Genomic DNA, 12,510 nt, shown 5'->3' on the forward strand with positions numbered 1-12,510 from the left:
AAAACTAGAAATATAATGAAGGTTATTAAATATTGGTTCATGTAGCTCACTTTCTGATGATCTCATGAAATTGTAATAACAATAACTTCACAGATTCGCATATGAATAGCTCTGTAGTAGCCTCATGACACAAAGGCATAAAGAGAATGTACTAGGTTATGTAGCTCACATCATATATAGTATATGATATCGGTAAATAGTACACCTTAGAGTGAGTGAGTGAGTGAGTGAGGTTTTACGCCGCTTTTAGCAATATTCCAGCAATATCACGGCGGGAGACACCAGAAATGGGCTTCACACATTGTACCCATGTCGGGAATCGAACCCGGGTCTTCTGCGTGACGAGCGAACGCTTTAACCACTAGGCTACCCGACCGCCCAGTACACCTTAGAATTATATGTCAGGGGCTACAAATTAAAAAGATTAAAATCTATAAATAACAAACTGCACTACTAGTGAACATGATTGATATGTGCATAAAGTTTGGTGAATCTCTGTCGCATGGTTTAGAAGATATGCTCCAGACGAGGACATTACCCTAAGTTCACCAATTTTTAATTTAAATTGAAAAAAGAAAAAAAAAGAAAAAATCTGTTAATAGCAACGGCACCACTACATAACCTGCTTGATAGGCGTAAAAAAAATTGAGAAGCTATGTTGTATGGTTCGGGAGATATGCTCCAGACAAGAGCACTACCCTCAAATTTCCTAAGTTCATCATATTTCCATGGAAACGACAAAAATATAAAATTCTAAAAATCTCTAAATAGCAAAAGGCACTTCAACTGAGCCTGATTGTTAAGTGTACTAAGTTTTGCGAAGCTAGGTTGTACGGTTTAGAAAATATGCTCCGGACAAGAGCAGTACCCTCAAATTTCCTAAGTTCATAATATTTCCATGGAAACGACAAAAATAAAAAATTCTAAAAATCTCTAAATGGCAAAAGGCACTACTCCTGAGCCTGATTGCTAAATGTACTAAGTTTTGTGAAGCTGGGTTGTAGGGTTTAGGAAATATGCTCCGGACAAACTATGATTACAGACGGACAGACGTCATATGGAAATACTTCAAACTTTCTGTGGACAGAAGTATGGATCTCATGTAATCAAAAGAACCTTTTATTTTTGAGTGACGTGTGTGTTAAGATTTTTTTTGGCTCAGGTAGGTAATGTACTTGCTAAATATAGAAACATGACACCCTATATAAGGAGCTCTAGTAGTTTCCACATGAAAGAAAAGGAGATGGCTATTTTTTTTACCCAGTATGTATGAATGTTTGTAGTCCTCATTAATAGTTAATCTTTTGAATGGAATACGGAAATGTTTAAACCTACACTGACATTATTGAAATGATATCATATACTATTGCAAAAAAAGTAACTGTACTTCATGTAAAGTACAATAAAAATAAATTTAAATGCATCTTTCAATACATGTTCATTTAGACATCTCAACTTTAAGGTCGGATTCACAATTCGTTTGTTTCGGTGTTTGTTCGGAGCATGATATTCACACAGTTGGTTTTTTAGGTGTAAGGTGATCATAAAAAAACTTTTGTTTAACTGTAAATAACACTTATGCAATATAAGGCTGGCTGAATATCAATGTTTTCATGCCGTGGGTGTGCTGCAAACATGAAAAGCGAAAATAAGTTGCCAGATACTTGCCATGTTCATTGAAAAACAATATCATCGTTTTGAAGAAGTTATCTACAGCAGGGCAATACTCATGACTTGCAATGGGCTGGTTGTCCACATTATGAATTCGGACAAACTCGTAGATTCACACCAATTAGTGGCAGAACCATACACAACGGGTTGAGGGAGCACAACATCTGGCCCCAACAAAAGCTTTACACCCAATTTTGCCTCCACATCACCATCAGGTATGCCTAGCTTGGTGTCGACTAACCGGCAGTGCTAGGTCTGTTGGGCCAACCTTTGCTTAGCTCAGTTGAGCCAATTTGTTGGACTTTTGGAACATCCACCAGGCTGTTTTCAGTCTTCAATGCGCCGACACTGCCTTGCCTGTATCAAAGCAACTTGTGGTCACACCTAATATTGACATTGTACATTGAGTTGTACAACACCCCACTTTTAGGGTGCATCTCTCTGCCTCCTGTTTCCAGGTATGGGTTTTGTCAATTAATTTGTTATGATAAACCACTGATCCTATGAATGACCAAATATGTTATTTTCTATAACATTCACACTACTTGATATGAAGCAAAGTTAATATTTCCCGTTAGTATATATGAACAACCTACTGGAGCCATATCCACCGAAATCAGCCAAGAAATGGCACAAATGAGTTGACAATGCTTATATGTTCATCAGGCAGGATCATAAACAAACATAAAATGACAAACAATGGCATACCAAACAATTTAACAATGAGGTGTTAATATTTTTATTTTATGTACATATAGTTATCTCAACATTATTCATCTGTGCCAATTTGACAAAGTTTGGTTTCTATTCAACAGAAATCGATCAAATGCATAACTGTCAAAGGCTGCTCATAAAGAACCAACCTTGTAATTTTCTTGTGGGGTTTGTACCTGGGGAGTGTTTGTTGGTGACAGAATGTGTTTTCAGTCACTGCTTCAAGATATATGAACAATTTATTTTTTGTGTAAAACAAGAGGTAAAGTGATTCTTTTCCAGTATTTTTCAAAATTCCTGCCACATCCCTTCACCTGCACCCCTCGAATATCAGAAGGTAGGTCCCTAAGAGTGGTGGTGGTTCCAAGGTACATATACCCCAGTACACCTGTCAATAATTTTACAACCAAAACAATATATACATTACAAAATATCAGTTTGGAATTCCCCATTCTCTAGATCTGTCCTTGGAGAATTTTTCACTGACTACTCAAACTTCAGGTCAATCAATCATTGTAACATCTAATATGAAAACTGGCCCTATTGAGCAAATAATTATGACATTAATTATCCTGAAAATAACAATGAAAGTACAAGAAGGACAAATACAAAAAACATTACTTTTATTTTAACACAAAGAGATCTGTTGCTTTCTTTACTCAAATTGACGTATTCTCTTCAATCCAGAATACATCAATAAGTGAATAAGAAAAGTGCTTCCAAGTACTTGCATACTTACAAATGCAGTAAAATCTAGTTTTCTTCTAGTTAACTTAACAAGAAAATTCATTTCTGGTTGAATGATATTACTTCTGGTTGTGGAAAACACTTGCCAAATTCAGTAAAATTAAGTATTCATTGATTACCTTAATAACATAGTTATAACCACTTCTAGTTGAGGAAAACACATGCCAAATGAAATAATGTAACTTTAAATTTTACAATAAATTGTATATTTACATACTTATCATATCTCACACTATGCATTTCTCTTTAATCTTTTGATCATACACGTCGCTATATAAGTGCAATAATCTTGGACGCGACGTTAAACCCAATTTCACCTCACCTCACCTTTGATCATAAGTGCAAAACGTACTTAAACAAAGGTTTCCAGACTATAAAAAGCAATTCACCTGAACACACCTAGCATCACCATGGTCACCTCCCAATAATCTGGGCCACACATGGTCTTCATACCAGTTGACCTACCCATGTTCAATGGTCAACCCATGCTGAACAAGCGGTTCCCCAGCCAACTCATTCTCTTTCTTGGGCTTAATAGGATAGACGAATTGTGATGCAGGGATGGATGGGTGGGCATATAACGTGTGAGATAGGATAGTTATATAAATATAACTTTATTGTAAAATTTGAACATTTTAAAACTTATCCTATCTCACACCATGCATTTATCAAACGGTTGGAAGGTGGGCGCAACTCCCTAGCCTACACAGTAGAGGCTACAACCAGAGGATAACACGATGAAGCTGGAACTACATAACGATACAAAACTATATTAAGTATCGCTTATCTAGTGTCAAAAGACAAAGCACGTAAATAGGGATGAAACACTCCACAAAGTGTTGTGATCCTGAGATGTGAACAGAGGTAAAAGAATAAAGTCTTATATGTAAATCATGTTCAACGGAGGGTAGCATAATCTTTAAGCTAAACAAAATGATTACTACTTACAAATGATTCTGAATTAAATCAAGCAGATCTATTCTTCAAGATCGGGGTATCTTATCTCCCCCAGACGATAAAATGCCTGCTTGGCATCTCTTTAAACGCTTCGACAAACCCTTGAACCCATGCAGGGATTCAAATCGGTTGGTTTGACGAGAAGAAATGATCTACCTTATAAACCTCCAGTGATGTCATCCCATTGTTCTCCAGTCGGGTTAAATCTCATAAACATGGATGGTGTAATATCCCTGGGATTTTTTTAGGATATCAATGTTTTTCGCTAGAAATTTGTTATGCATTTGAACACAATGGCATGAAATGTAAACTCAAATGACAAATGTTTTCTTTATATTCCTTAGGATCGAACACACAACCTTTGTATCTGTAGCCCAGTGAGTGAGATAAAATAGTTCCCCTAGGGTTTTTATGATATTTAAAACCCTCATCCTTAGGATACAAATCCGCAGAATATCATAAAAACCTTTGTATGTGCTTTATACTACACATATCCACAAGAGGATCGTCGATCCAATACCCAACAACACACATACAAAGGCAGAGGTGAGTGGAATATAGGATCGGGACACAGGTAAACCAGCCGCACTGTATGGCCACTTTGTGATGAAGACTCTACAGACAAGAGAAATATCCTACGATCCGATATTCAGGCTGAGAAAAATGTGCCAAATTAATATATACAATGAAACAAGTATGTGTCAACTTCTATTTGCGCAGGTATGTCATGGGGACCTGTTGTTCAAGTACCAAGGGTCCATATTGGTGTAGAACTTGGACGTCCATCACAGAAATGTCTTGGAGAAAACCGCATCTGATTTCTAGAAACATCCCTCCATAACTGCAGCCAAGTTACAATTACTGTGTTAAGACATAGTAGAGGTGATGGCACGAGTTTCGTGGGGGATGGTAGCAACCGGAGTAGGGAGGCTAGGAAATGTGTAAACTCCAAGTATGACCAAGCGAATCCAAAACAAAATCGCGGTATGGGATACTTCCGTTACCCCTGCTGTAGAGAGCGGGATGAAAAGTCTCTTCCGGGAATGCTGAAGAGGTTTCGCTGAACCAAGATAAATCCGAAGAGCACGTACGGGACACAACGATACATCTTCGGTATCTTCAGGATTCAAAGTAGATGCCAAAGGAGGAATATTAAATAACAAATCAGGTTGGCCCTGAAGTTGATTTTTGGCGATAAAATCCCATCTCAAGCCCAAGAAAACTTTCACATGCAAAGTGCGTTCAAAACGAATTCTGTTGATGTCTGAAGCACGAATCTTGCTGACTCGAGCAGCTGACACTAGAGCCAAGAGAAGAACCATTTTAAAAGTTATGCGCTCAAAATCTTTCTCAGACAATGATTCGTAATCTGACGAAGTGAGATGGCAAAGTATGATGTTCATATCCAAGGTCGGGGACGAAACCCAGAGGACTAGTTCACCAACTTGTAACTTGTAGGATTGTAATCTGGCGACCAGGGAGACGTAGCCCTAGTAGTAGTAGCAACAATGGAGTTATATGCAGCCAAGTATGTAGCTAGAGTAGAACCTGTTAGCTTACATGATGACCGGAGATGGTGAAGATATACAGCAATCTGTTGTGGAAAGACGAAATACCCCACACGTGACAATAGGCCTCAAAAGCCTTCCACTTGTTGTATGGGGACTTGGTTGACGAATGATGAGCTTCCGAGATCGATTTGGCCACCTGTCTTGAGTACTCTTTGGCAACGAGGGATTTCTGTAAATGTGCCAAACGGACAGATGAAGGGTGTTGAGGGATGGGTGAAGCAGCTGGGAGTGAGACTGCAGAAGAAGATCGTTCCTTAGAGGTAGACAGTAAAACCTTCGGACTGCTAGTTGAATGAGCGCGGTGAACAAATTCAAGTCGAACTTGAATGTTGAGTGAATTGATCTTGTATATGCACCAAACGACAAATACATTGTCGCGAAGATGTGTCGCCCAATTAGACACTGCCAAGATCACTGTTTTGAACTCGGTAAGTTGTTTATGTCGAAGAGGCTGCCACTTGTAGATCCTGATAATGAGCTCCCAAACCCATGGTTGAGGCGTTGACAAAAAGGAGTTTGGTGGCAACAATTTCACATCACTCGTTGGTCTTGTTATCATATTCCTGCAGGAACTGTCATAAAAAACATGATGATCAACAAAGCAGGGTCAATCCTGCACCATGAAGCGTTTTTTTCAATCTAAGCATAGTGAAATGCTATCATGACATCAAGGTCGAACTGAAAGTTAGAGATTCAGACACGGTAAGGTATAAATCAATGGAGATCTACTTACTGTCACTTCTACAACAGTAAATAAAGAGTGACGATTGGCTCACGTCAGGTCCGTCAGGTAATGCCAGGATAAGCAGGTTTGTTTACTATCCAGAGAAACAGAAACTGACACGTAAATATGAAAAATATCCCTGTGCGGAGAATACTGTATCCTTGCCCAGATTGGTATCCTCTCTTTCATGCCTGCTCAAAGCTTCTTATGTGCTGAGGATCACAAGCGCTCAAGGGCAGCCAAACCAGTCTACATTCTTGCCTTAGCTTGTGGTGAAAAAACTCCACACACCTCCGTCACGTGACCAACAGAGGAAAACTGTAGAGAAGATGAATAAAAACAGTGTCCCAAGTTCCAAAGAGATAACGGTGTACCTGCAGCCACTTCCTTGTAGAAGGCATGATGGGACAGGTGCACAAGCAAACTTATATCCGTGTTATCATCTAAATAATTTGAATGTATGTAAATAAATAGGAAATGGGATATCTGTCAAGGCGACACACAAACCAAACAATCTGCAGTCACTTGATAATGTCTACCTTAAGAGGGGAAAATTGCTGCTATTGATCGTTAATAAGTAGGCAATCTTCTTGAGCAACAGATGGAATGAAAACGCTGACTGCAAGTCCGGTGAAACTGTGAAGTAGGTAAGGGAGGGTAATGCCAATGTAGACTGTCAAAACGCCCCCAAACCAACATAGTTGATTAAATCCAAGCAATGCTAAGGTAAATGAGTGAGTGAGTATGCAAGTATGGTTCTACGCTGCTTGTAGCATTTTTTTCAACAGGAACTCATTGATTTTTTTAGAAATGTCAATGCAATAGAAATAACCAAACATGATTTGTACAGTACGGGTGGATGGTCAGCTGAATGTGTGACGACTGTAGACGCGTGTCATAGTGCACACAAGCAGTGGTCATCGTGATAGCAGTGATAGTGCCGCCTCCCTCATCAAAGGGGAGTGATGGTTGATGATGTGGTCAATGTTGTAACACTGTGACGGTTACACCGGCGACAGTGATAATATAAATCTCGTCAAGAAGAGCAAGAAAACCTGTGCCGGGGGAGCTGGAATCAAAGAAAATCCTTAGAGTATCTGTGCAAAAGAAGGGTACAAGTCCATGGGCTGGGAGTAGCATTCCCAATCATGTGGAGAGTTTGCTTAAGCACTGTAATGATTTCAAGGAAACTCGGTGTTGATGATGGTAGTCATAATAGCATTGCTAATGATGTCAATCACTGCATTGTCTGGTCCAGACTTGATTATTTACAGACTGCCATCATATAGCTGAAATATTGCTGAGTGCAGCGTTTAACAGCAAATAAACAAACAATCGTGTTGGCGACGTTCCCAAAAACTAGAGGAAAGGAGTGATTTAAGTCTGACAAATGTCCTATCGAATCAGTAAGTAAGTCATCCTCAGAAAAGTAACGCAAAGGATCCGAAATGTCCCTTCATGAACGATGAAGTGTAGGTTACCGATCCCTTGATCGCTGACACTTGGATAAGTGTCATTCAGTGGAGAAGTGTTCAACCTGGGAAGTTCGCTGATCTTGAGAAGTGTGGCAATCCCGGGCTGTGCGGCGATCCATGGAAGTTCGCCTAACCTGGGAAGTGCGTCGACCCTGGTATGTGCGCCGATCTTGATGGGTGTGCCAATCCTGGGAGGTGTCACGATCTGTGGAGGTCATGCTCCATCTCTTTAAGCTTTGATCCCCGTTCTTGCAGCTGGGGAAATAGGAGACATGTCTTGTTTTGTGTGCTTCAAGCACGACAGACACAATCTCTCCCATTTTCCCAAAATTACTAACATAAATTAGACATGATAGTGGAGGGACTTCTTGAGAAGAAAACAAATTTCTCTAATATCATTACATGTCTCCACAGTGTGGTGTTAAGAAAGAGAATGAGTTGGCTGGGGAAACCACATGTACAGCATGGGTAGATCAACCTGCATAAAGAGCAAGTGTGACCCAGATTGTTGGGAGGTGACCATGGTGAAGAAGGAGAAAAGCATAGTGTGAGATAAGACAAGTTTTAAAAATTAGGATATTTATTCCCCCTGGAGATAGTTCCTGGGAGAAAGTAATATCCTTGGTAAAATTATCCAGTATTATATTTCCACAGCCAGTATCTTACAAACACTGGAATAATTCCCCATATTAATATTCTATCCTTCGGAAACCTTTTGAGCGAAAACATTGTTTACACATGCACTGCATGACAACTGTATTGATCTAAATAATATGAACACATATGAGCTCCGCTCATGCTTTGGAATATTCCATATACTGTAAGTCTTGAAATTAACACTAGTGTGACCTAAATGCGAAAAATGCGAGTAGTCTTTGTTCATACTAATGAACCTTGGCATGTATGTCTCCAAAATGACTATCAGCAATAATACGGCCTCTCTGCACACTTTGGATAGTGGAAATACCAACTTGAATATAAACACAAACATGGTATATTGTTGCAGTTGCAACAAGTATATAACAATGTTATTCCAAGAATAGGAGTTACACAATAGGCATCGGGTGACTTATCACATCTGGGGCCAAGAATTGTACCCACTCGTGTCAAACTAGGTCTCATTGACCAGCAGTCCAAACAGATGCCACCCATGTAACACTTTGTCAAAGGCAGACACAACCCAACACGCACCGATTGGCTTCATCACACTCCTCAGATCTACAGCCTTTGACTTGTCATCTGCCTTTAAGTTAGTTGACACCTTCTCTGCATACGAATCAGTGAATTGTTGAGGTTCAATTATTTTATTGCCTTTGCACTTCCTTAATGCCAGTCAACAGAATAAACATATAAAGAAAACATTGTAAATTGTTTTTATGGAAGTGCTCTACTCAGCGCTGATGAGTTGTGCTATTTGCTGTTTGAATGGCTTCAGGTAAGGTTGGATTAAGGTAAGGAAAAGTATCATTCCACTGGGAATGGGCACCATGATATTGAGTCATATTTTTGGCTTGGGGTTAGCAGTCGTATTAATTTGGAGATGCATTAATTTTAAGATTTACAGAATATGGAATAGCAGCTCAACTTTCAAGCACCATTTATTATCCATTAAGGTAAATAACCTGGACCCCTTCACCACCATAACATTCTGGTTAAAATGACACAAAGCAAAGAATAGTCACTATCTAATCAAATTACAAAGTTACTACCATGATTGAAAGAAACGGCACTATCACAAGCACTCTGCTTGGCTTGTTGTATGCTCTCAAGCACAACTAGATACGTTTTGTAACAAAAGAACTTCTCTTCTCCTGTCCTAATATTCAGGAAAACATCTTTTCTAGCTATATGTCCATTCATAACAGTCTTCTGGTCCAATTAAATATGTGTTAGCCCTTCAGAACTGGTTGTATTTTGTCTGGTGTTTAATCCTAAAATTGAATAAGAAATTAGGTCCCCTGTTTTTTAAAAATACTGTCTCATTGTAATGATGTTAATCAACAGACGGTTGATAACATAATTGTCAAGTCATAACTAGTTATGCGTGACGTGATGCAAGGTATAGAGTATGATGTCACAATGATTTCTTCAAGGCCGGCTGCAAGAAAAGCTAAAACAAGTTGGGGAAACCAAGGCAGGTCACTACGACGGGGCAAGGAGTGGCTGAGTCTCGAACGTCCCAAGACCAGGAGGCAGAAGCTTCAGATTTCACTCTGCACTTGAACAATGTGTATACTGGACAGGTTCATATTAACACAGTAACAAATCAGCAAAGAATGATCTTGATGTTTGGAACAAAATGCTTGGTACATTGTTATTGATGGGGTAGACACCACTGCTCTGTGGGATACTGGGACCCAGGTGACAATAACCCCTTCTCATTGGGTGAAAAGGGAATCTACCTGAACTGAATATCAGACCACCAGGTGAATTGTTTTGGGACCAGGGTTTGACAAATCATGCAGCAAATGGTTCTGATCTGCAATTTGCTGGGTGGGCTGAAGTAGACCTAAACTTGACAGATAGTGCAGCTAATAACCATTCTTTAACTTTTCCAGTGTTAATTTTGGATAATGAGGAACCTGAACTGCCCATAATAGGGTATCATGTTATTGTTGAGATTATAAATCTTGTGCATGGTACAGGTGGTAATATGTCTGGTCAGTCTGTTATTTCAGTGTTACAGTGTGCTTTGCCCGAAATTGAAAACACGGTATACACTGTGAAAGAGCAGGATGATGAATCACTGTGAAGGTTACGGACCGGTAGAAATGAGATTCACAAGGGTCAACTGCTTTGAAGAGTTGGGTTAGTGTGTGGCACAGGAAAACCGGCATGGTTTGTTCGAACCAAATGTGGAATCACCATGGCCAGAGTTTTACATAAGGAAGAGAAGTAAGCATATACTCCGAAACGTTGTGTTCCTCATAATAAAGAAGTTGCCATCCATATATTCTCTTCCTTATGTGTATCACTTCTAAATGCCTTTCAAAGACCAGAGTTTTACAGTTTTCTGAATCACTTGTCATGCTACCAGAGCGTCTCATCCAAGAGAAAACACCATATATACTGAAAATGTGACTAACCATGACATTGTGTTGCAGCCTAGAACTCTCTTGGATCATTAAAGCCTGTGAGATCAGTCATTCCTCTGAAGTGCAAGAAGGTTTCAGCCTCCGTAAATACAATTCACACACAGAATGGGGAGCAAAAAAGTTAGAACCAGATATTGATTTGTCCGAAAGTGATTTCACACCTGAGGAAGAAAAGGTTGTTCGTAAAATGCTTCATGAGTAATCAGCATCATTCTCGAAGAACGATGATGTAGTAGGCTATGCTCCAGATTTGGAACTAGATATTGTGCTAACCAACAAGGTGAGTGAGTGAGTGAGTGAGTTGGGTTTAACGCCGCTTTTAACAGTATTCCAGTTATATCGCGGCGTGTCAGCTTAATGTGGGAGGAAAAGCCCGAACTGATGCAGGTCTCAGAAGTTTATCACTTCGGTGAAACCCACGAGCATGGGTATGGTGCTGACAAACCTAGAAACATAATCGGGGCGAACCGGGATTCGAACCCACAATCATAGGTTTCTGGCATGTCCAAGGGACACAACTCTGCACAACGAATCGCGGCGCTTTAGACGACTGGGCCTCCCGTGCCCCTGCTAACCGACAAGGAACCTGTGCAAAAGACATACTCATCAGTACCTAAGCTACTTCAAAAAGATTATCTTCAAGATTTACTGGACAAGGAATGGATCACCAGGTCAAAGTCTCCATACTCATCGCCTGTAGTATGTGTGAGAAACTGTGACTCCAGTCAGAGACTTTGCAGTGACTACCGCCAATTAGATTTGAAGGTTATGAACGTGCTGAAGGACAGACCACCAATTCCAAGAATCTGTGATGCTCTTGAGAGTTTAGGAGGAAACCCATGGTTTTCATTGTTGGACCAGTCAAAAGCTTATCACCAGGGGTTTGTAAGTCCAGACTTCAGACATATGACTGCTTTCATCACACCATGTAGTGGGTAAAGATCAAGTTTGGATTCACAAATGCACCTGCATTTCAACAATTCATAAATGAATGTTTCGTCAGGTCACAGGATTCCATACCTAGATGATGTGATAGTCTTTAGCTTATCTTTTGATGAACATTTCAAGGATGCGAGAACTGTGCTTCAGAGACTGAAATCAAAGGGCATTAAACTCAAACCCAAGAGGTGTGAGTTATTTCAACAAAAAATATAGTATCTTGGAACTCTATTATCAGAGGAAGGATATCGAGTTGATCCCGCTGACAAAGAAGCAGAACAAAGCTTGAAAGCCATGTCTCCTGCTACAGTTTGGTTAACTCAGGAAGACCAAATCAAAGTTGAAACAAACATCCAAGACAAAGGGAAACATGGGACAGCTTGCATCAAAAACAATAACTCCGAGCCATGAGCAGGTATTATCTGAGCTTAACAAAATGCTGACTGATCATGACTGAGTGATGATGTACCCAGACTTTGATAAGCCTTTTGTTGTGCACACCGATGCATCCACTGTCTTGGGACAGTGTTGTACCAGAAAGCCAATGACAAGTTGGAAGTTGTCACTTTGGATCAAGGCTGAGCAAAACTATCACCTGCATTCTGGCAAATTAGGGT

At 39.9% G+C, this 12,510-nt stretch overlaps 1 long non-coding RNA gene across 1 annotated transcript; it reads right to left on the reverse strand.

Annotated features, from left to right (window-relative positions):
• Window positions 1-10: 10 nt before the first annotated feature.
• On the reverse strand, window positions 11-11,351 carry LOC125383230. The gene is made up of 2 exons (XR_007222721.1): window positions 388-11,351; window positions 11-205 (listed from the first exon to the last, which is right to left on the reverse strand). It is a non-coding gene; the product is annotated as an uncharacterized LOC125383230 (long non-coding RNA).
• Window positions 11,352-12,510: the final 1,159 nt, after the last annotated feature.

This window comes from Haliotis rufescens, unplaced genomic scaffold, assembly GCF_023055435.1.
Source record: "Haliotis rufescens isolate VD_foot unplaced genomic scaffold, xgHalRufe1.0.p SCAF_22, whole genome shotgun sequence".
NCBI classification, from domain to species: Eukaryota; Metazoa; Mollusca; class Gastropoda; order Lepetellida; family Haliotidae; genus Haliotis; species Haliotis rufescens.